The sequence below is a fragment of the Orcinus orca genome, chromosome X (genome assembly GCF_937001465.1).
Source record: "Orcinus orca chromosome X, mOrcOrc1.1, whole genome shotgun sequence".
In the NCBI taxonomy this organism is placed as follows: domain Eukaryota; kingdom Metazoa; phylum Chordata; class Mammalia; order Artiodactyla; family Delphinidae; genus Orcinus; species Orcinus orca.
Genome location: NC_064580.1, coordinates 110126462 through 110152142, shown reverse-complemented (window position 1 = coordinate 110152142; position 25681 = coordinate 110126462). Strand labels below are relative to the sequence as shown.

The 25681-nt window shown below is 35.1% G+C and overlaps 1 long non-coding RNA gene across 1 annotated transcript; it reads right to left on the bottom strand.

Moving 5' to 3' along the window:
• Positions 1-12403: 12403 nt before the first annotated feature.
• Positions 12404-21623, bottom strand: LOC125963046 (uncharacterized). The gene is made up of 3 exons (XR_007474801.1): positions 21529-21623; positions 18597-18653; positions 12404-12459 (listed from the first exon to the last, which is right to left on the bottom strand). It is a non-coding gene; the product is annotated as an uncharacterized LOC125963046 (long non-coding RNA).
• Between the last annotated feature and the right edge of the window lie 4058 nt (positions 21624-25681).

Genomic DNA, 25681 nt, shown 5'->3' with positions numbered 1-25681 from the left:
TAATAAACATCCTAGTGGATGAGAAGTGATATCTCATTGTGGATTTGATTTTCATTTCCTTAGTGATTAGTGGTGCTGATCATGTCTTTTTTAGGTGCTTGTTGTCCATTTCTATATCTTCTTTGGAAAAACGTCTATTTAAATCTTTGGCCCAGGGCTTCCCTGGTGGCGCAGTGGTTGAGAGTCCGCCTGCCGATGCAGGGGACGCGGGGTTCGTGCCCCGGTTCGGGAGGATCCCACGTGCCGCGGAGCGGCTGGGCCCGTGAGCCATGGCCGCTGAGCCTGCGCGTGCGGAGCCTGTGCTCCGCAACGGGAAAGGCCACGGCGGTGAGAAGCCCGCGTACCGCAAAAAAAAAAAAAAAAAAAAAAAAAAAAAAACTTTGGCCCATTTTTTCTTGGGTTGTTTGCTTCTTGTTGTTGAGTTGTAGGAGTTCTTTATTCTTTGCATTAATCCTTGATCAGATATATGATATTTTTCCCATTCCATGGGTTGCCTTTTCACCTCTGTTCCTAGTATCCTTTAATGTACAAAAGCTTTTGATTTTGATAAAGTCCAATTTTCTCGTTTTTTCTTTTGCTGCCTGTGCTTTGGTGTCATAGCCAAGAAATCACTGCAAGATCCAATGTCATAACTCTGTAAATATACTAAAAACCACTGAATTGTATACTTTAAGGGGTGAACTTTATATGTGAATTATATCTCAATAAAGCTGCTATTCTTAAAAGTAATATATATATATATAATGAGGGACTTCTCCAGTGGTGCAGTGGTTAAGAAACCGCCTGCCAATGATCTGGGAAGATCCCACATGAAGTGGAGCAATTAAGCCCGGGCGCCACAACTACTGAGCCTGCACTCTAGAGCCCTCGAGCCACAACTACTGAAGCCTGCGCGCCTAGATCCCGTGCTCTGCAACAAGAGAAGCCACCACAATGAGAAGCCTGCACACCATAACGAGGAGCAGCCCCTGCTCGTCGCAGCTAGAGAAAGCCCATGCGCAGCAATGAATACCCAACGTAGCAAAAAATAAATAAATAAATTTATAAATATATAAATATATCTAAAATGAGGCCAATCTATTCATCATCATCAATATTACAAAAATGATAAGACACTATTAAGAAAGTTTTACCTCCAGGAAAGCAAAGATGATTCAACATCAGAAAATCAATCAATATAACTTACCATATCAATAGACTAAAGGAGAAAAACTATACAATTACTGTAATAGAACCAGAAAAAGCACTGATAAAATTTAATAACTATGTATGATTAAAAATAAAAACTATTAGAAAATTAAAAAAAAAAGATCCAATGTCATATAGCTCTTCCCCCATTTTTTTCCCCAAGTTTTGTATAGTTTTAGCGCTTACATTTAAGTCTTTGACCCATTTTTTTTTTTTCTGTGGTACGCGGGCCTCTCACTGTTGTGGCCTCTCCCGTTGCGGAGCACAGGCTCCGGACGCGCAGGTTCAGCGGCCATGGCTCACGGGCCCAGCCGCTCCACGGCATGCGGGATCTTCCCGGACCAGGGCACGAACCCATGTCCCCTGCATCGGCAGGCGGACTCTCAACCACTGCGCCACCAGGGAAGCCCTCTTTGACCCATTTTGAGTTAGTTTTTATACATGGTGTAAGGTAAGTGTCCAACTTCATTTTCAGCATGTAGATATCCAGTTTTCCCAATGGCATTTGTTGAATTCTTAAGTTTCTTGAATGCACAAAGCTAACTCCTGCTTCAGGGCCTTTGCACTTACAGTCTCTTCCACTTGAAAAACTCTGGCTCTACATATTCATGAGGTTGGTTCCATTTTATCGTAAAGGTTCAATTCAAATACCACATCCTCAGATAAGCCTCCTGTTCTCAAAAATCTCTTCATCATCACCCAAGGATATCTCTTTTAAATTACCTTATTTCACTTTCTTCATAAAAATTTTCACTATAAAAATGTTTTTATTGATTTTTTTCAGATTTTTGTAGCTTCCTCTAACCTCCCCATCCCAGTCTTTATAGAAGGTAAGTTCCATGAGATCAGGGACCCTGCCTATCTCCTTCATCCCTATATAACTAATGATAAGAATAAGAGGCTGGCAACCATAGGAGATCAATAAATGTTTGTTGAATTATCATTGTCATTAATAAACTATAAAACGTCTTGCTGCTTCAGCATTTGTTCTATGTCTGTTGAATCAAATGAATCAATATTGCATGCAGATTCACAATATTATCCAAAATGTACCTCCATATTTATCCTTTATAGAGTAAAAAGAAAAGTCTGTTTTACCATCAAAGCAAAATACAAGGAACAAAATATATAATACAAAGGAAAATAGTTACTATCTCCTTTCCAGTGTGTCTCTTTTCCTTTGTCCCATTACTTTTGAAGAAAATGCCATATGCTGTAAAGTTTAATGGAATGGCAAAATGACTTGAATATAAATTGGTCTGCCTTACTTAGAAAATACATCATTTGGTGATGTAGCTTCCCTGAAAGATGTTTTGGAAAGTGTTTTTGTATATTTACTGGAAATACTAATTTAAATTGGACTATATTTCTCAACAGGGTGCAGATATGATTTTCAGCCAGAACAGTTATCAGAGTATATTGTTTCAGGCTATTTATTCAAGAAGAGAGAAGAGAGGACAATTCTCCAATGGGAGTGAAAAAGTTGCATAATGATGTCATAAAACATTAACTTAACAGTAGGAAATAGCACTTATGAACCACTGTAAGTTCTGTTCTCTTGGGTTTAATTTTTTTTACATCCATAAATCTAATAGATACATAATTTCTTTATTAAGTCAGAAATTGTATTTGTTTTAAAAAACTAGCAATCTTCTACTAGCACAGGCAAATACTCACAGGCTCATAGACTACACATATACAAAATACATGAAATCTCTAGCATATTTTTGAATTAAAATACTCTACGCACATTTTTCCCTTAGGTAATTATTTAGACATCATGAATTAAATAAATGTTCCCATTGACTCTCAGAATGCCAGGATGTGTGTAAATTTTGAGAAAACACTAAATGTGAAAACATTATCTTACTCTCTTACCAAATGGGTATTTAAGATGACAAGTGGTGAAGAGGTTTTCAGTCTCAGTGAGAAAATGGCCTGCTTATCTGAGTGCCTTCAAAGTGCAATGAAGCAAAATGTGTTGTCTCTATTTGCCTTACATATGGCAGCTCCAAGTGATAGCACAGACTCTCTTGTTCTCAGAGATCTCACTACAAGGATCCTTTACATTTTCAAGGTAAGTTTCTCTGCAAGTCTGAGTACCACAGATTTCAAATTTCCTGTTATCACTAGAAGATATCCTCAGATTCTTAAATGTTTCAGTACTTTAGTAAAGCCCCCCTTTACACTATAGTTAAAAATAATATTCTACCCTTCAATATTTAAAATTTATTTTACTTTATTGTTCACTGTGCTTAATTCCTCCTTAAAGAAATTGACTTCACATCACTAACACTTCCAGTGCCTCAACTGATTGTTTATTTTAGATAATCCATAATCCTGTGGTTTTAGCTCTTTTATTTTTGCTCTGCTGTCAGTGGAAATGGAAGACAGATATATAGTGTTCTCTGTATAAAAGACCTCTACCTCAGCGCAAATAAGCTTAGTTCTTTCCACCTATTCTCATGAGTCTTAATTTCTGAAATTTGAAATATATTCAAAATCAGTTAAATTATATCTTTGAGTTCTCTAAACCTATATCATCTTTAAAAAATGTTGTATGATATGTTTTTGCCACAGCATACTTTTAGTACTATAACTACAGAGGTTTGCCAAGTGGTTACAAATCTACGGTAATTAATGATAGAAGTATATTCAGTCACTGAAGAGGAGTTTTATTGTCCTTCCCATCCTTTTAAATGAACTCAATTATGCCAATTATTCATCTTGGAAATTACTTAGCTAGCTCTAGTGATATCAGTAGACATTCACTTGGTTCTATGCCTTATTTCTGAATCAGAGCAGACTTAAACCTGCCTTACATATATGCTCCATTTCACCCAGCTCATCAGTACTAAAGAGATTACTAGAGAATATTGTGAACAATCATATTCTAGATAGTATCTTTTTCTAGATAGTATTTGACTAAACAATTTTCTTTATTATGAACATAAACACGTGATCATGAAATTTATAAATAAACATACTTATTTGTAGATTTTGGAGAATGGATAAATATATCAGCAGAAGAGTTGCTTAAACAGACAATGGTGAAATTATATTCTTGGCAAAACTTCTCAACAAGATATGTTCATCAACAAAGACATTGTCTTTGGAATGCTACCATTATGGGTCTCTAGGGTTAAATGTCAAGTTTTATTAAAACAGAGTTGGCAACACCACATTTCTGGGTCTGTACCCTAGTCAGCCAATTGGTTATATAAGTGGTATTCACTAGTTTGCCTATAGGAGTGGTTGCCTTCATTAGAAGAGAAGAGAAAACAAAACCATAAAGAGTAACTCTCAGGAAAGATGTGATCCCTGTCAAAATGCCTCCCTGAAGTCACAAGGGTAAGTCTGTAAGAAAGTGTAGATGAGTACCTAGCACAGTAATTCAAAGGCCTACAAAAAAATGAGCTGCATTAGCAGAGATTCATTAATATGGAAAGGTAGCTTCTTTAGTATGGAAAAACAGCATGGTGGAGCTGTGAAGGCACTTAAATGGAGAACAAATCCCAACCTTGGGAAACTTTCTTAATTTCTCTCCCCCCACTTTTATCTTCAGTAAAATTGTTATGAAAATAGTTTTTGATTCATAGTGCTGCTATGATGATTAAAGTTAATAATTATTGCAAAGCCTTGTGAGTAGCATGTGACCCATAACACAAACTATATGGAATTTTTAAATAAAATTTATTGCAAGGCTTGCAGTTATGCTTCTGAGCAGGAATATCTCATAGATGTCACAAACTCCACAGTTAAAGGTCACAACAGTCACATAGAACATCAAAAATGAAAGGAATTTTAGAACTCTTTAGTTGAATACTTTGCAGGATACTTTTTAGTATCTAGATACTGCTTTGTTTTTTGAATGTTATTTTATTTTTTTTATACAGCAGGTTCTTATTAGTTATCCTTTTTATACATATTAGTGTATATATGTCAATCCCAATTTTTAAATGAAACATTTTATAGAACCCCAATTTATAAAATAGATAAAAGCAGAGTTGCTTTGATTGAAATAAGAACGGTCCTCTCTTCCAGTCTTGGCAGCAGTAAAGGTCTGATTCATTTAAAAAACAAAAGGTCCATAAAATGTACAACACTAGGACCAAAATGTAAACTATGGACTTTGAGTGATTATGATGTGTCAATGTAGATTCACCACAAGTATCACTCTGGTGGAAGATGTTGATAATGGGGGAGGCTATGCATGTATTGGAGCAGGGGGTATATGCAAAATCTCTACCTTCCCCTCAATTTTGCTGTGAACTTCAAATTAAACTGCTCTAAAAAATCTGAATAGAGATACACAAAAGTTATTTTTTTAAAACAACAAAAGAAACATTCTGTATTAATAGACTACTGTCTAGGTGTTACCATTCAAAGAAGTAGCTCCCAGGAAATGTGAACAGTCAACTTTGATGATCCATTCTCTCCAGTTTGCAGTAGAGCATTATATAATTAGTATAAGTGTCTGTCTCCCACAAATCTGGAGATCAGAATGAGTTTTTCAGTAATCTGATCAGAGATCAAGCACCCCAGAAGAAATGCTTTCTACTTGCTGGCTCTTATTTTAAAATTAGACCATTTAAACCATTTTAAAGTGTACAATTCCATTGCTTTTGGTACATTCACAATGTTGTACCATCATAACCACTATCTAATTTCATCACCCTGAAAGAAAACCCTGCACTCTTTAAATAGTCACTCCCCATCCTCCACTCTCTATCTCCAGTCCCTGGCAACCACTAATTTGCTTTCTTTCTCTATGGATTTGCCTATTCTGGACACTTCAAATAAATGGAATCACATGGTATGTGTCCTTCCTGTCTGGCTTCTTTCACTTAGCATAATGTTTTTGAAGTTCATCCATGCTGCAGCATGTTCATTCCTTTTTAGGGCTACATAATATTCTATTGTATGGCTATACCACATTTTGCTTAGCAGCTGATGGACATCTGGCTTGTTTTCACTTTTGGACTATAATGAAAAATGCTGCTATGAACATCCAAACACAAGTTGTTTTAGGAATACATGTGTTCAGTTATCACAGGTATTTACATGAGAGCACAGCACTGACTCATATGGAAATTGTATATTTAAATTTTAATGAGCAGCCAAAGCGTTTTCCACAGCAACTCTACCATTTTACATTCTTACCAGCAATACACAAAGTGTTCCAATTTCTCCACATCCTCACCAACTCTTGTTATCTTTTTGATGACCAATCTAGTAAATTTGAAATAATATCTCAGTGGTTTTGATTTGTATTTCCTTAATGACTAAGGATGTTGAGCATTTTCCATGTGATTGTTGGTCATTTATTTATCTTCTTTGGAGAAATTTCTATTCCACTATTTTGCACATGTTTTAGTTGGATAGTTTTTGTTGTTGAGTTGTACATATTTGTTATATATTCTGGATACAGGCCCTTATTATATATATGGTTTTACAATATTTTCTTACATTCTGTGGATTGTCTTTTCACTTTTTTGATAATAACCTTGTATGTACAAAAGTTTTTAATTTTGATGAAGTCCAATTTATCTATTTTGTCTTCCGTTGCTTGTGTTTTTGGTGTCATAGCTATGTATACATTGCCAAATCCAAGAATATGAAAATTTACTCCTTTTTTCTTCTATGTGTATTATACTTTTAGCTCTTACATGTAATTCTTTGGTCCATTTTGTGTTAATTTTTGTAAATGGTATGAGGTAAGGGTCATTCTTTTGCAAGTGAATACCTAGTTGTTGCAAGACCATTCCTTGAAAAGACTATTCTTTCCCCATTAAATTGTCTGGGCAACCTTGTCAAAATCAACTGGAGATAGCTATACAGGTTTATTTGTGGACAGTTCCATTCCATTGACCTATATGGCTATCCCTATGCCAGGAATACACTCTTTTGATTACTGTAGCTTTGTCCTAAGTTTTAAAATCAGGATGGGGGAGACCACCAACTTTTTTTTCTCTTTTCCAAGATTGTTTAGGCTACTCAGGTTCCCTTGCAATTCCATATACATTTTAGTATCAATTTGTCCACTTTCACTAAAAATGCACTTCAGATTTTGATATTTTATTGAATCTGTAGATCATTTGAGGGAGTATTGTTATTTTAACAATATTAAGTCTTTCAATCAGTAAACATGGTGTATTTTTCTATTTATTTAGATCATTTTGAGTTTCTTTCAATAGTTTTCAGGATAGGAGATTTGCACCTACTTGGTTAAACTTATTCCTAAGTGTTTTGTTCTTTTTCATCCCGTTGTAAATGGATTGGTTTTAGAAATTTTTTTGGATTATTCATTTCCAGTGTATAGCAATACAACTGATTTGTGTATTTTGTGTGTATATTGATCCTGCTCCTTTGATGAATTTGTTTATGTTATAATATTTTTTGTAGATTCCTAGGATTTTTAATATGTATTCTCATGCTATCTACAAATAGAGACCATTTCATTTATTTCTTTGAAGTTTGTATGTCTTATTTATTTTCCTTGACTAATTGCCCTAGCTATAACTTCCAGTACAGTTGAATAGAAGTGGCAAGAACAGACATCCAAGGTTTGTTAATGATCTCAGGAGTGAAGGGTTCCGTCTTTCACCATTGAGTATGATGTTAGATGTGGCTTTTTAAAATAGATAACCTTCATCATATTGGAAAAATTTCCTTCTATTGCTATTTTGTTGAGTTTTTATCATGAAAGGATGTTGGATTTTGTTGCATGCTTTTTTCTCTATCTAGTGTGATGATTGGTGCTTTAGTTTCTTTGTTCTATTAATATAGAGTATTACATTGATTGATTTTTGCATGTTGAAACACCCTTGTATTCCTGGGAAAATCCCATTTGGTCATGCTTTTAATTTGCTACTGGATTTGGCTTGCTAGTATTTTGTTGAGGACTTTTGCAGCTATACTCATACGGGATGTTCGCCTATAGATTTTTTCCCCTGTGGTATCTTTGCCTGGCTCTGGTGTTAGGGGAATCCTGGCCTCATATAATGAGTTAGGAAGTGTTCTCTCCTTTATTGGGTGGGGGGTGGTGGCAGTGGTGGTAAGAGTTTGAAAAGGATTGCTGCTAATTCTTCTTTAAATGTTTGGTAGAATTCACCGGATCAGCCCTCTGATCCTGGGCGTTTTTTTGGAAACTTTGATTATGTATTCAATCTCTTATGATAGGTCTATTTAGATATTCTATCTCTTCTCCAGACAGTTGTGGTAGTTTGTGTGTTTCCAGGAAATTACCCAACTAGGCTATCTAATTTGTTGGACTGGATGGATATCTACAATTGTTCATAGCAATCTCTTATACTCCCTTTTTATTTTGTCATGTTGGTAGTAATGTCCCCACTTTCATTTCTGAAGTTAGTAATGTGAATCCTCCTTTATTCTTGGCCAGTCTACCTAAAATTTTGACAATTTTACTGATCTTCTCAAAGAACCAACTTCTGTTTTTGTTGATTTTATGCATTGTTTTTCTATTCTCTATTTCATTCATCCCACTCAAATATTTATTTTCTTCAATTTACTTGCTTTGAGTTTAGAGTTTAGAATTCTGCCTTTGCCTTCATTTCCCGCTAAAGCAGTACCTGAAAATCTACTAGGAATGAGGGTTTGGGAACTTCTCAGGTAGTTTCTGTACAAGCAACCATCCCTGGATATGTGTATGTCTTTCCCAGAAATACCTGTGAGCTTTTCAAAGCCCTCGTCCCCTGAAGTGTCTGATTACCCAGGCTTCACTCTCAAGTTTTTCAGTTTGTTTGTTGTTTACCCAAATTTTTATCCCTTTCTCCATGGGCAGAGGCTACTGCACTTGCCTTTACATATTTTCAACAATCACACCCACCCCCCCAGGGTAGCCACGTCAGCCATGCTAACTTACTGAGGTAGGTGAAATAAAGGCAAGCCCTCTGAGCGGATCCTTCAGGATGTTACCAGATAGATCAAAACAAATAATCACAGTTCTTGGAGTATATCACATTCTCTCCCTCCATCACTAGGAACCAGGATGTGGTCTGAGTTCTTTAAGGCTATCACCAAGCTGGTGAATGCAGGGTAGTGTTAGGGTAGGTAATAATCCCACAAAACACTCCTAATGAGATTCAAGTGATTGGGATTTTTTCTTGATTAAGCATTTTTCAGGTTGCTATAAACTTCTGATTAGTTTCCAGAGTTCTGCTAAAGGGCATTATGGCAGCTTATGTAAGTTAATTTTTGCTTTTGTGGAACAATGAGCTATTGGAGTTCCCTACTCTCCCATTTTTGCTTACGTCACTGGCAATCCACTTTTAAATAAGTCATATATTACCTTAATAGGGCCTAGAGATCTGTATGTAATAATGGCACCATGTCAAGAGGATGAAGTTTTGGAATAATCACTGTTATAACTTCTTATCTGTGCTTCATCATGGCATCAATTAAATTAAATTTTGTTAATTTAACTAGCACCCCAGTGTTTAACTGATTCTGCATTCCTACAAGGAAATTGTTAGAATTGGCTTTGTACTAATTAGTTTTAAAAATACATCAAAACCTCATTTTCATGTCAAAAATTACCACCTTGAAACATTTATTTTAGGGTGGCCAATTTAGATTTGTTAATGTGCAGATTGCAAAATTTCCAATTTGCAATGAAAATGTAAAAGTATTAATTTGTATAAATAGCTCATGCCTACACATTCAAGCTAACATGGAAAATTATAACAACTATTCAGAAACTCAAACAAAAGCAGTGCATTTACTTTGAGCACCTATATTCAACCCACATATGATTTCGTGGAGAAAGAAATGATTCTGAGCCAACTGTTTTTGTTATCTGTGTAACAGTATCATAAATAATGTCTTTACAAAGCCAACATCTAAATGAAACATAATTTTTCCTTATATCTTTACTTTTACTTAAGTATAAATATAGACACTCCTAAAAATTTAATAATAATTATATAAATTTCACTTTTTATACTGTTTTGAACCTAAAATGTTAGCTTTTTATATCATTTTCAGAACTAATTTACCACAAATATTCTAATTTACCAAAAAATGTAGTAATATATCTCTTTATGAGCTCATACTTTATTGCTCCTTCGGTTAAAAAAAGGTCCTTGTTTGCATTTGTATAACTCGGTTATTACATGTCCCTCAGTGTCTCTACAGTAAAATGTGTGCGAAAGGAACTGTAAGAAAAAAAACACATCTTCATGGTGATTAAGGTTTTCTTATTCAGAGTAACATTACTTTTTCTTTAGAAGCCATGTTTAACTAATATTCAAACGTTGACTATTTAAAATATGTTTGGAGGCTTTTAACATATGCAAGAAATGAGCTTGCTGAGACCTATCCTGTATTGATTAAAAGCACAGACTTTGAAATTAACCAGATCTGGATTGGAATCTCAGTTCCACAGCTAACAAGTTGTGTGACCTCAGGCAAATTAAATAAATTCCCTGTGTCTTAATTTTCTCAACTGTCAAATGAGAAGATTAGTAGTGTACACATCAAGAGATGATGGGAGAATTAGATAACTTAGCCCTCAGAAATCTGTGTTATGCTATTAAATGTTTCCACCTGAGGATACAACTTGGAGAAGTAAAGGAAACATAAACCTTGAAGCTGAACTGCTAAGGAGACCCCAAATATTCAAATATCTATCTGCTTCTTAGGTTCATAAAACATTCATGTAATGTTCTTGGCACATAACTCCTATTCCATAAATATCAGTTCTTTTCTTCCGCTCTTCCATTTGTAAAAGTATTTACCGCTACTTTTACTGTGGATTCAGATTTTCTGCCACAACGTAGAATAACAATTAATTGAGACTGCATATGGAGCCCTATATATAGTAGAAGTCCAATACCATTTTTGATGATGATGAAGAAGATAACATTAGTGATAGGTAAAGATACCAAACAAACAGGCTTTCCAATAGACAGTGGAGGGAAAAACTAGTAAATGGCTGCCTTAAAGGAGTAAGGCAAATATTCAGGAGATAGAATTTAATGGCTCATAAAATTTGGAAACTGATAGAAGAACACAAAATACAACTAAACTACACATTCCATAGCAAATGGCTTCAACCATTTTTCTTCTGCAAAGAAGAAAAATGTCATTTCCATGATTTTCACACTTCCATTGGGCATACTCAAGCTTATACTCAATTCCCTTTATACTTTCCAAAACTCTAAACTTTTCTTACATCAGACAAAATGTTTGATTGTCAGTGAGAAAGGCATAATTTGAGAATAAACATTAATCGACTCTACTTTTTTTCAGTAAAGCAGTATACTGCTTCTAGCAATAGAATGTTTCTAATTTGGGAACAATACCCTTAATGAGAACCAAAACAATGATGAAGAGAATACTGAAAAATAATTTTTGTGAAATAACTAGTATGTGGACATTTCCGTTCAGCTCAACTCAAATGTGGGAGAGGAGGAAAGCCCACACATATAAACTAAGCATTTATGGCAACTTTTTTCCAGATGTATCTGCTAATTCTGAAAGTTCTACTGAAACACACAGCTGAGCAACTCTTTCGATACACTCACTGACCCTATTATTAATAGGGTTATTAATATTGATGATCAGGGCCTTTCAAGGAGTAAGCACCTTGACCAAGGAATCTGAGGAACTATATCCAAAGAGGAAGAAAGAACTAGAAATACATCAATCCTCACAGAGACTAAACTCCATTTTTGAATCATATCAGTCCTCATTGAGTTAAATTGATATGGGTTCACTCGTTGTTCTAACTAGTCCCCTGTCAGAAGTATTAATAAACAAGTAAATAATTCCTCTAAGGAGACAGATATTTATCAATATCATTCAGAGTCTCAGATTATCTCTATAATTTTTGAAACATGATATATTAAACCCAATCAGAAATTGCCAGGCACATAAGTAGTTATACTCTGTGATCAAAAACTAAGAGACATACTACAAAATAATAATAAATCCATGGGTTATCCAAATAATGGAATTTTTATATATGGAATTAAAATAATTATAAACAATAGGACAATCAAATAGAAGACAAGATTGAGAATTTTAAGATAGAACTGAAAACTACAAATATGTGCTAAATAAATTATACAAATATGAAGTGAAATAACTCAAGTAAAAGATGCAATAGGTTGAACAGATTAGACTCTGTTGAGGAGAGAATTAGTAAACCGAAAAATAGATCCAAAGAAAATATCCAGACACAAACCTGGAGAGATAAAAGGGAGGAAAATGCTGAAAACGTGCAATTTTTGTATGATGATTGAATTCCTAGAAGGAAAGAAGAGACAGAAACTGTCACCAATAAGAAGAGCCTAAAGAAACATGATGACTATATAAAATGTCTTACTCTGGATGGGATACTAGAACAGAAAAAGGTCAGAGTTTACATTGTTACAACAATTTGTAAGAGTCTTCAGCATTGTATGCCAAAGTTGGAGATATGCATACCCTCTGATGCAGCAATTCCACCCCTATAGATATATCTGACAGAAATGAGTTCACATTTTTGCCAAAAAAATAACAATGTCAAGATGCTTCAACTCAGCACTAATCATAACAGCCCCAAACTGGAAACGGATGTTTATCAACAATATAATGGATAAATAAATGTCAGTATAACCACAGAGTATATTAGTAATGAAATTGCATGAAGTACTACCATACATGACAACATAAATAAACCTCAAATCATTACACTGAGTGTAAGAAGCCAGACATAACAGAATATATAGTTTATGTATTTATATAAAGCTCAAATCACAGAAAAGTCTATTTTATTAGTAGTGAGGATAATGGTTCCCTTTGGGATAAAAGGTGGGGAGAGTACTTAGGAAGGACCTAAATGGGGCTTCCAGAACACTGGCAATATTGTTTCTTTTACTTAGTAGTGGATACATGGTTTTACATGGGGGTTACATGGAGTTGTAAACTTGAGATTTTTGTACTTTTCTGAATGTCTTACTTAACTAAATTTTTTTCTTGTTGAATTCAAATCACTGAAAAAATAAATTTTTACACAATGTGATATTTTATCATTAAAAGCAAATTACTTGTGACAAAGCATGTGGACAAATTGTCTCCAAATTAATACCCTTATGATTGACAGCCTATGTTAAACATCCTTCCTTATTCTAAGTCTTTCAGGTCCGAGTGGGTGGAGGCATGTATAAAATTGGGCCAATTTTGAATTTCTGTATTTAACTGTGGGATTTCACTTTTAAATCAACTATCAGATAACACTGTTATCCACATGGCTGTGCTGATGCTTTTGACAGTGTTTGTATGTGAAGTGACTTATCCACAGTAAGAAATTTTACTGGATTCATTTCACTTGGGAAGTAGGGAAGAAAAGGAAAAACAAAACAAAATAGTGGCTCAGTATAAACTGATTTAGTAGGAAAAATCATTCTATTTTTGAGTCCCCCAAAATAGGAATAGGATGAAAAAATATTGAAAATTTACTATAAAGTGCATTTTTTCATTAGTGTCATTTCCATTGGCTACAGTGTCTACAGATAGCTGCAGTTGTCTCTGGATAAAAACTGAAGACAGTATTTTATATTTTCAATGATTAATTTCCTCAAATAAAAGGGAGGTTTAGATAATTATAGCCATTAAAATGTTCTTTTGTGGGCTTCCCTGGTGGGGCAGTGGTTGGGGGTCTGCCTGCCCGTGCGGGGGGCACGGGTTCGTGGCCCGGTCCGGGAGGATCCTGCATGCCACGGGGCAGCTAGGCCCGTGGGCCATGGCCGCTGGGCCTGCGCATCCGGGGTCTGTGCTCTGCGGCGGGAGGGGCCGAAGCGGTGAGAGGCCCGCGTACCGCAAAAAAAAGAAAAAAAAAAGTTATTTTGCACGTGAAAAAAAGTTCAACTGTCAATGAATGAACTGCATAAATTTATATCTGCTTTAGGAGTGAGTCTTGGAACCATGCTCAACATTTAATTTCTCATTAAGCCAAAGAGTCACAATAGGTTGCACGTTATACTGTGATCATTTCACCTAACGCACTGTGAAGTAAGAAGCCCAGGCCAAATGGCAATGTAGCCACTGTGAAGATTTACACAATAACTTATAACTCATTATTTCTTATGGAGATGGTAAACATTTTATTAAAATAAAGATAACATCACATATTTTAAGCATAAATCTTACCTCAATTCAAAGACAAAATAAATGAAGAAAAGATACAGTCCATTAGTATTTATTCAGTGACCTTTTAGTCCTTATGAAATATCATATATTTGTAAAAAAAAGAAAAAAGAAAAAAAGGGAAGGTATATTTCATAGTAAGTTAGGAAAAAAAACTCAAAAATCTTATTATTTTGAACTTAACTAATTCAAGTGCATGATCATTTGTCTGAAGAATCTGTTTCATTTACAAAAAGATATTTTAATTGTGAGTGAATAATCTCAGCCCATTAATATTTTGAGTATTCATCCTTCTATTCATCATTCTTTCTTTTACTCTTTTATTTAATAAATATTTATCTGGTGCCTGTTACATGTCATGCACTCTGAAATGTTTTGAGTGCAAAGAAATTAATAAAATTTAGCCCACTATCCTTAGCAAATCACAGTAAGGAAAAAGAAAAGGATGTATGTAATCACTTGGAATACTATGAATAAGCTAAGTGAGTAAAGAGTGCTTTATAAGAAGCAGCAACTACTTTGCCTGGGGGTGAGAGTAAAGTTCATGAAAGCCTTCCAAGAAAAAGTAATGCCTGAGTTTTAAAAAATAGTAGGAGTTGTTTTTTTTTTTCCCCCAGTGGACAAAAGGGCTAAGGACATTCCAGTCTAAAGCACCAAGTTGCAAGACAGTATAGTGTGTTATTAGAAATGGTTAGTGGAAAAGACAGTATTTGAGTGAATGGTGGATGAGGAGATTGTAAATCTAGATAGTGGTCAGATTAAGAAGTGTTTCATTTATCACGATAAAAATTTGAGTTTTAATTCATAGGTACTGGGGTAAAATTGAAGAGTTTTAAGTAAGAAAGTGTTATTTTCCACTATGGAGACTAGACTAGAGCTAGAAGAAATGGGAGATATTACATAGAGACCACTTAGAAGCCTCTAGCAATATTCCAGACAAAAAAATGATGAGGGTCTGAACTCAGGCAATAAGTGCATATTACATGTGCAAAGAATATTAGAGATATAGGCCCTCTGGAACTTCTCCCCGTGTTGGATCTCTACTTTGAGCAAACAAAGTAGAGCTGCAGAATGCATAGAAGATATACTTTATCATTCCCAGCTCCATCCTTACTAAGTGTATAATCTTGGACAAGCTGACTTTGATACCTTTTCCAAAGCTGGAATATGAGAATTCTATATATTTGTATTTATATATAATTTATATATAAATATAAATAATCCCCATATTCCAGCTTTGGAAAAGGCACAGACGTATGTATCTATGTATCTATCTGTCTAGCTATCTATCTATAAAAAAATATATAAAGTGATTGTCACAATTAAATGAGATAATGCATTTAACTGTGCATTAAAATTTATTTATTATTTATTATTACTCAATATTACGGAAGTGTGAGGCCTGAGAGGTGCATGCCCGTGATACTTAAACAAAAAACTATAGTATTGGCATAATCAACATTCACCTTATTATTAAAATCCAAAGAATAATATCAGCAGTATAACTCCAAATATTAACATTTTTGATAAAATGCAAACAGTTGTGCTCTACTTCTAATTGCAAATCCTTTTAGTGGATGGTAATACCAATGGTTTACATCTCCCTGTCAACACAATACATAGTTATTGTTCAAAATATGCTTACTTTAGTATTGTGTATAATTTTTCTTTTGGATTGATGTACTAAACTTATTAGGAAAAATAAAAACTCCACTGTATCTAGCTATCCTACGTCCACTCCCACTCCCATCTGTAGAGGTTTTGTGGCAATATTTCACATTAAATGTGCTCAAATTAAGCATTTAAACTATAATAGCACTTTTTCTTTTGGACATATATTTCAGTTCAGCTTTCTCTTTTTTTCTTCCACTGCATTACATTCAGTTATTACCATTACCTCCTGGCTCCATCATTCACTATTTGTGTGGCCTTTGGTAAGTTACTTAATCTATCTGAACTCAGTCTCCTAGTTTCTCAAAAAAGACAAATTAATAGTACTTAACTCGCAAATACATGATGGGAAATAAATGTCATAATTTTTGAAAAGTGCTTAGCATAATACCTGACACAAAGGGATTACTCAAGAAATGTTGTGGTTATTATTTAACAATTCTCTCTAGGATCAGCCCCATGTTATTGGTGAATAATACCAATCAGAAACTAGCATTACTTGCTGAGAGCATTTACTGGGAGATTTTTGCCATATTTCAGTAAGGAAATTTTGTCTGAATGAAAGGGAGAAGTCTGAGTGGGGATAGCTGGGGCCTCTCTGACAGTCTGTTCTTAGGAATAATTAGAGATGACTGAGGTCACCGAGAGCTGGATCCCCTAGATCTAGGTACATCTGTCACAAAGAGAGAATGTGAGCAGAACCTTCTGGAAGTGGGCCATATGATGGATGGAGACCAATGAGAGAGTATCACTGAGTGATTTAGAGAATCAGGTCAGATAAATAAAAAGCAAAGTAGAATGACTCGATAATGTAGTAGGTTAAAAATCTGGCTCTGTCATTTAATAGTTTTGAGATCTTGGACAAGTTACTTAACCATTTTCTCACTAATCCAAACCTAGCCTCCTTCTAGTGAATCCCTAAGGCAGTCTGACATTAGAACATTTAAGATATTGCATTTATCTAATAAACTTTAACACAGACCATCAATAATGTAATTCCAAATTATATTTTTGTTAAAATATGTTTTGTCAAGGAACCCCAATTGTTAACCTTTTAGTTTCTTTGAAATTATATACTTGAGAAATTCTCAAACTATATTTATATAAATGTTATGAAATTAATTTTAATTGTCCTCTTAATATGCCTCACATTGGTAGTGATATTTGCCTCTTTTGTTCACTGCTCTATATCCAGCAACTAGAACAGTTCCTAGCACATAATAGGTTCTTAATAAACACCCATCGAATGAATTCACTCAGACTGACTTCCCTCTAATGTATACAAATAAACAATTTCAAAGTACAAATACATAATTATCCTGAGAATATTCATACATTTCTAGCAAAACAGTTGAAGTTACTAACAGAATACTATATATATATATACATATATATATATATATCTTAGATATCTATTGACCCATATTTGAATTCCTAGGCCCAAATTCAAAGTAGGAGGAGGGTTACCCACACCTACCACAAGCAATGCCCCATCACCAGCGGAGCATCCTACAGTCTAACTCAATTCAGACACATCTACCTGGAGATGGCGTCAGATTCTACAGGTTAAGGGTTCAGTCCTACAAGACTGCCTCTCCCCACTTCAGGAACCAATTGCAAGCCCAGGATATCACCTGTGCTTCTGACAAACTGGCTATAGACTAGAAGTTCCAATGACCCCCTATTTGGATTTCAGATGCCCTTTGCAAGTTCAGGTTGTTACCTGTACTTCTGACCCACTGGCTATAAATCAGAGGTTCCCACGACCCCCTCCTCAGGTTCAATTAATTTGCTAGAGCAGCTCACAGAAATTAGAGAAACTTTTCATTTACCAGAACACCAGTTTATTATAAAAAGGTGTAACTCAGAAACAGCCAGATGGAAGAGATGCATAAGGCAAGGTATGGGGGATAGGCACAGGGCTTCCATGCCCTCTTCCAGGTGCACCACTCTCCCTGCACCTCCACGTGTTCACCAGCCCGGAAGCTCTCTGAACCCTGTCTTTTTGGGGTTTTATGTGGGTATGATTGATTAAATCATTGGCCACTGGCAATTGATTTAACCTTCAGCCCCTCTCCCTCCCCAGAGGTCAGGGGCTGGGGCTGAAAATTCTAACCCTCTAACAACAGGATTGGTTCCCTGGCAACCAGCCCCCAACAGTAGGTGCAGTCACAAAGACGCCTCATTAACACAATAAAAGACACCTTTGCTTCTCTCAAAACTTAGGAAATTCCAAAGGGTTTTTAGGAGTTCTGTGCCAGAAACTCTGATGGGGACCAAATATATATTTCTTACTATAAATGACAATATCACAACCCAACATTATGATTCATTTTTAAAACATGCTGCAAATCTCTGTGAATGTCTTTATGATTTCAGATATATAAAAAACACTAAAGAGAAAGCAGGTAGATGACTGTGACGTTAATTCAGAAAACAATGACCACTAAGCAATTCACTAAAATATCTGCACAATTATAACTTATCTTCAGAGCAATCTTACGGTGAATGTTCCGTTCTTTTGCGTGAAAGCGGGCATTTACCATAAAGGAAGTTTTCCTAGCCCACACCCCTTAGATACTTACTATTTGCTGCTCATCGTCTCATGTATCTGGTCTCTCCTTTACCGTAAGTATTGGGTCCTTCAAAATAGAAAGAACCAAGGGAGATGTGAATGTTTTTAATATTATACCTGTGTATTATTTTTTAAGATGTTTTAAAACACGTAAAAATCTATAGGTGTGAATATTATTCATAAACAATTTTCCCACTTCACAAACCCAATGCATTATGTTATGACAACATATTGTTCACTCTAATTTTTCTCATTATTTTATTGTATAACATGGATAAATAATGACTAGCAACTATGATAATGACTCAAGGGAAGCTCCTTATGTCAGGTAGCAGAAGTGAGGAGACAAACATTTCTTTACGATGCTAAAAAAAAGCTAGTTGAAAAGTGAAAAATCACATGAATTTAGAACTCACTTTTTTTTTTTTTTTGCGGTACGCGGGCCTCTCACTGTTGTGGCCTCTCCGGTCGCGGAGCACAGGCTCCAGACGCGCAGGCTGAGCGGCCATGGCTCACGGGCCCAGCCTCTCTGTGGCATGTGGGATCTTCCCGGACCGGGGCACGAACCCGTGTCCCCTGTATCGGCAGGCGGACTCTCAACCACTGCGCCACCAGGGAAGCCCTAGAACCCACTTTTGACCTATGTGGTCAGCTATTTTGAATATTTTCATAAGTGAGATTATTGTTTTGGCATAATATAGAATAATAGAGAATTTTAGTGAACTACAATAAAACTACTGTTAACCAAAATGTTCATCTATTGGAGTATTCTGGCTATTCAGTTTTTCTTAGGAAAAGAATCTTAACTCCAAAACCTTTCATTGAAGACTATTTCCAATATGTTTGCCCACTTTGCTGCATTTGCCATATCATATAGGCAACAGATTGGGATATTTTTTGATGACTGAAGGACTTATGGTTTTTCCGTCTCAATATTTTAAATGCCTGCACTATTTGCAGGCCTGTAGGTAGAGATGGTATAAGAGGCTGAACTGAGTGTATTCAGATCCTCAGACCTCTCTAGATGTACTTTCGTTTGTTTGTCTAATTTGAAAAAAATATACTTGCATCTAGCTTGTAGGTTTATTATAAAGTTTAATTTAGACAAGTATACAAAAATCTATATGAAAGTCTATTAAAATGTAAGGTATGTGTTCATTCATTAACAATTATTGGATACTTCAGTATGCCAGATATTATGCTCGTTATTTGTGTAGAAGTATGAGCATGTGTGTATAGATTTTTAAAATATTTGCCTTTTAGGCAGAAATACAATATAGCCAGAATAGCATAATTATAATAAGGAACTGAAGTTTATTTGATCATGGTTAACTAAGGTTTTACTGTACTTTTAGATGTTAGTAATGTTAGTTCTTTATCTTTAGATAAAGAAATAAAAAAAGAAATACTGTATGATATCACTTATATGTTGAATCTAAAAAATAAAACAAACTAGTGAATATAAGAAAAAAGCAGACAGATATAGAGAACAAACTAGTGGTTATCAGTGGGGAGAGGGGAGAAGGGCAGTATAGGGGTTGGGGAGTGGGAGGTACAAACTATTGGGTGTAAGACAGGCTCAAGGATGTATTATACAACATGGGGAATAGAGCCAATATTTTGTAATAACTGTGAATAGAAAGCAACCTTTAGAAATTGTATAAATCTTTTAAAAAATTGTTTATCTTTAGATCTTGAGCCGTCTTTAAAGTCTTTGCTGCTGAAGTGTACCATCACAATTTGTGACTTCTTCAGATTTTGTCTCAGCATCCTTAGATTCATGCAAATTACAAATACACATGCACACATATGTGCACACAGGGATATACACTCTGTCTATATATTATTACAAGTAATTTAAATTACTATCTAATGTGAGATACTGTATCAGAGATGTGGCCTGCGTATCTACAATAATATATGTTAACTAGATCATTCAATCTCTAATCTATAAATTAACTTTGTCAACTAACAATATGCAATTATTATACCATCTGAGATCAGCTACTTTTACTTTGCCTATGAGAAGGAAGAGGCCATGAAGATTTTAATCAGTGAATGAATGAATGATTAAATGTAGCCTGAGTCCATTTGCCTCAGTTTCCTGAATTAGGTCTACTTACTTGGTAGAGAATAAAGCAATAGTGGGTTATTTTTATGTTCACTAGGAAATAGGAGGGTTTGGGTATTTTGTACTTGCAGTAGATGGCAAAATGATCACAGATTCTTCACATCCCTGCCACCACTCCCCTCCTCGACAGTGAGACTTTGCAGCTCCTCTCATCAAGAGCTGGAGCCTATGACTTGAATCCATTAGATTTAAGATCTGAGTTCGGTCATATGACTTAATTTGATTAATAGGACATTACCAGACATGACACAAGCCAAGGCTTGGAAACTGCTGTTCCCAATGCTCTTGGGAACACTGCAATTATCACCATGTGAAAGAACCTGGGCTAGGCTTCTTGATAATGAACACCACATGGTTGAGTTTAACTACAAATACATTAGGAAATGTAATTTACACAACAGAGAAAAAAGTCCCAGGTGTACCAAGCCGAAATTAACTACCCACACAATCATGAGTAAACAAATGAGTTGTTTCTTTAAACTATTAAGTGTTAGGTTGTTTGGTCAAACCAAAGTGAATTAATAAAAGTCTATATGCTGGGCTTCCCTGGTGGCGCAGTGGTTGAGAGTCCGCCTGCCGATGCAGGGGACGCGGGTTCGTGCCCCGGTCCGGGAAGATCCCACATGCCGCGGAGCGTCTGGGCCCGTGGGCCGTGGCCGCTGAGCCTGCGCGACCGAAGCCTGTGCTCCGCAGCGGGAGAGGCCACAACAGTGAGAGGCCCGCATACCGCAAAAAAAAAAAAAAAAAAAAAAAAAAAAGTCTATATGCTTATGTCAATACTTCTTGGTACTTTAATGGGCATATGAATTACCTGAGGATCTCATTACAGGCAAATTCTGATTCAGTAGGTCTGGATTGGGGCCCAAGATTCTGCATTTTTAATGAGTTTCAGAAGATGACTGGTCCACTGAACACATTTTCATTAACAAGGGCCTCTGTGATAGGAGAAATAAAACTGTTAATAGAAACACGAGCTGCTCTTGTCAATGATGTCCATGACTCTGATCAATGAAATAAACTCTTTAAATTTAAATAAATTTACATTCTCACCTAATATAACAGATAACAACACCCACCTTGAACACAACACACACACACAAACACATGCACCACCACCCCCACCACACACACACTCACTTCATTGCCAGAATGCAGTGAACATACACAGAACCATCAGAGTAGGTTAGAAAACCATAGAACCATGCAAATAAAATAAGTAATTATTAACTGACAGCAGAAATATTTCAGGAAATAAGTTTGCTTTGCAATAAATTTTATTTAAAGACTTGTTTAAATATCTAAACTTGAAGCAATTAGAATCCCTGCTCTCATTGAGCTTACAAAACAGTGCTTGGTTTAGGGGTACATATAGTCACATTTTCACTCACTCATTTATCCTAAATGAGTAAGTTGCTGTATTTAGGAAGTTCTAAATAAAATATCCTTGCAAGTATTATCATGGAAAGAAATGAAGACTGAGTAGATCTCAGCTAATTACCACCATCAGTATTGTACAACTCAAAGCAGTATAAGATAAATCCTAAGAGATATTCCTATCTGGTTTTGCTACACACTACAGAAGAATAGTAGGGTGTACTATTTTAATAGTTTTAAATTTTATACTTTTGAAAGGTGCTTTAAATAAACTTTAGATAAAAAGGATTAGACAAAAGTTAATGCTGACACAAATTCAGCCCTTTCTGTGCCAAGTAAAAGTTGAATTGGATGATGCTTAAGATCACTCCAATCTCACAAGGTGAGATTTCATGAATTTTCTGAAGAGGAAGTTGCTTAACTACAACAATATGTGATGTATAATTATTGCTAGTGGTGTTCATTAAGAAGAGCTTTTCAAATTCAACAAATAAGAAGATAGTTATTGAATTACACTGAAGAATATCTTATTGTGATTTTACTTCACAAGCTCTTATTTATTCATAAAATAAAGGAATACTTATTAAGAATGATTTTTAAGATAGTTTAAAAGTATATGATGATTTACTTCTCTACAATTAGACATGCATGCATGCTGCTTATATGAAGATTTTAACCCTACATCCCTACCACCACTACCATCACATACATATACACACACAAACACATTCAGATAATAATGAAGAAATTTTAGTGACTGCAAAATTTCTTATCAGCTTTTTTGAGATATAATTTACATACTATACAATATACCCATTAAGCTGTAGAGTTCAGTTGTTTTATATATGACATTAATATTTTAATTATGGACGAATATAACAAAATTTGCCACTTTAACCATTGTTAAGTGTACAAATAAGTAGCATTAATTACATTCACAATGTTGTGCTACCACCACCACTATTTCAAAAATTTTTCATCACCCCAAACAGAAACCATATAACAATTAAACAATAACTCCCTATTCCACCCTGCCTCCAGCCCCCAGTATTTGAGATACTGCATATAAGTAGGTTCATAAAATACTTGTCTTTTTGTGTCTAGCTAATTTTACTTAGCATAATGTTTTCAAAATTTATCAATGTTGTGGCATGTATCAAAATTTCATTCCTTTTTATGGCTAAGTAATATCCCATTGCATGTATGTAGCCATATTTTTACCCGTTCATCTGTTGATGGACACAGGTTGTTTACAACTTTTTGCTATTGTCAATAATGCTGCATCACTGGTATACAAGTATCTCTTTGAGACCGTGCTTTCACTACTTTTGGGTATATACCTTGGAGTATTACAGAGTCATATGGTAATTCTATGAACAGCTATTTGAGGAACTTCCAAATTGCTTTCTATAGCTGCTGTACCATTTTATATTCCTACTAGAAATATACAAGGGTTTCAGTTTCTCCCCATCTTCACCAACACTTGTTATTTTTTGTGGTAAAAAAAACCTCATTTAAGCAGAAATTAACACAACATTTTAAATCAACTATACTTCAATAAAAAAATGGAAAAAATTAATAAAATTTTAAGTGTATAGTACAATATTGTTAACTATATGTGCATTGGTTTACTGCATATCTCTGGAACATCTTAATCTTATGTGACTGAAAGTCCACAGCCATTAAGCGGAAACTCCCAATATGTTCCCTGCCCTAGTCCCTGACAACTGCCATTCTCCTTTCTACTTCTTTGAGTCTGAATAATTTACATACCTCATTTAGTTGTAATCATGTCATACTCATCCTTCTATTACTGGCTTATTTCACTTAATATAATGTCCTCAAGGTTCATCCATGTTGTAGCATACAGTAGAATTTCCTTTTTTTAACCTTGAAATATGTATATATTTCCATAAAATAGAAAGACGTGGAAATATGTCTCCTTTGGGAACTCCCATGATGTGTATGCTGTGCATCCATTTAACATGTATGTTGTTGTTCCACAGGTTCTATTTATTGTTGTTCATTCACTTTACTTGCTTCATTTTACAGTACTTTATTTATTTTACTTAAGTTCTGTTTACTTCAGTCTTTATTCTTTATTCTTTCTGCTCCACAAACTCAATAATTCCAATTATCCTGTCTTCAATTTTGCTGGGTTTTTCTTCTGCCTGCTCAAATCTGTTGTTGAATTCCTCCATTGAATTTTTAATTTCAGTTATTGTACTTTTCATCTCCAGAATTTCAGTTTGATCCCTTTTTATAAATTCTCTTTATTGATATTTTAATTTTGTTCATACATCAATTTGCTTTAGTTTTTTGGGGTTATGTTTTTCTTTAGGTCTTTGAGCATATTTAAGACAGTTGTTTTAAAATGTTTTTATGGTAAGTGTGACGTCTGATCTTCCTTAGGGATGATTTTTATCAATTTATTTTGCTACTTTTAATGGGCCATACTTTTCTGTTCTTTGTATGCCTTGTGATTTCTTTGTCAAAAACTAAACATTTAAATATTATAATGTTTTAACTGTGGAAATCATATTCTCTCCATTCTGCAGGGTTTGTTTTTGTTGCTGTTGTTGTTGCAGGCTGAAGTAGTCATTTGTTTAGCTACTTTTCCAAACTCTTTTGCAAAGCCTGTATTCCTTTTCATGTGTGATAACTGAAGTCTCTATTCTTTTTGCTCAAGTTCAACTAATGCTTTGACAGAAATTTCCTTGAATCCCAAGATCTAAAAAAAAAAAGGAAAGAAAAGAAACAAAAATAAAAGACAAGCACCTTTCCTAGTGTTTGCAGATTTCTCTTGCTGGGTGATGCCTTCAACACTTAGCCAGTCTTTCATCACATGTAGGAATTAGTCTGAAGTGAAAGCTGAGGGTCTATTCTGCTATTTTTTGAGTATGCATTTTGCCCTTGACAAGTACGTGGCTTTTGAAATTCTTTCGTATACACAACTGGTTTTGATTTTCCTAGTTTCCCAAAGAATCTCTACAAGCTTTTACTCTGAGCCCCTTGTATGTCTATTATACGTTTTGACCAGTTATCTTTTGTCTCAGACATCTTTAATTTGTGAGTTCACCTTGCAGCATTTTTCAGCAATGTCTGCCACTTTTCTAGCCTGTGTTCCAAATTAGGTGAAATAGAGATGAGTGCCCCACATCATTCCTTCAGGAAGCCCTTGGAACTGTTAGAATAGACATATGCAATAATTTGCAAATCATATCTGATCTGCTTCTTCTAGAACTAGGGACAAGGGTCCCATAGTGGGACACAGGCTGGCACTGCTTTAAAACTTCCACTGCTTTAAAACTGCTGGCACACAAGGTTGGGGTGAGGCCAGGGAAGTAAAAATGCCACAAAACTTTCTTACCATTTTCAAATTGCCTTTTTAAAAACTTCAGTGTTTTCTTGGCAGCTATAAACCTTTGACTATTTTCCAGAGTATTGAAAATGTTGGTTCTGACAGTTCCTGCTATGTATTGATGTTTCTGTGAGGGAGTAAGAGCATGGAACTTCCTATTCTGCCATTTTGCTGATGTCATTTTCCTGCATGATTTTAGTTTGGACTTCAAGTATCCATGTTCAAATAA